A 500-nucleotide genomic window follows, 5' to 3' on the forward strand; every position below is an offset into this window, starting at 1 on the left:
GGACCCGGGCGAGCGCCGGTACCGCTGGGTGAAGAGCGATTCGCTCTCGAGGCTTCCAGGGCAGGTGGCGAGCAGCAAACCCGCCGTCAGGTGGCAGTGCAGGCTGCGGGACGACAAGCTCGGGGAAGGGGACTGTGCTCGGGGGCTGTTGGTTTCAGATACGGAGTCCCGAGGTCCCCCTAGAGTGACACGCGTGGCGGTGCTCAGAGGAAGAGGGCGCGAGGGTGCCGGGGACCCCGAGCCTGCGCGTCCTGCGTGGCTGGGCGCGTTGTCCCGGGGAGGCAGGGGGCGGGGCCAGAGAAGGGAGGGACGGTCCTGCGGCGGGGTGGGGTCCCGCCTGGCCTCCGGGAGCGCAAGCTGCGGTCTTTGAGCCGAGCAGCGGCGTGGCGAGCGGCGGGCTGCGCCGCGGGGCACAGAGAGGGGCCCGGAGGCGGCCTCGCTCACCCTGCGCAGAGAAGTCACGCTGCAGGTCCGTGCACCCACACGTGGACGTGTCTGTA

This window comes from Pteropus vampyrus, unplaced genomic scaffold, assembly GCF_000151845.1.
Source record: "Pteropus vampyrus isolate Shadow unplaced genomic scaffold, Pvam_2.0 Scaffold330, whole genome shotgun sequence".
Taxonomy (NCBI): domain Eukaryota; kingdom Metazoa; phylum Chordata; class Mammalia; order Chiroptera; family Pteropodidae; genus Pteropus; species Pteropus vampyrus.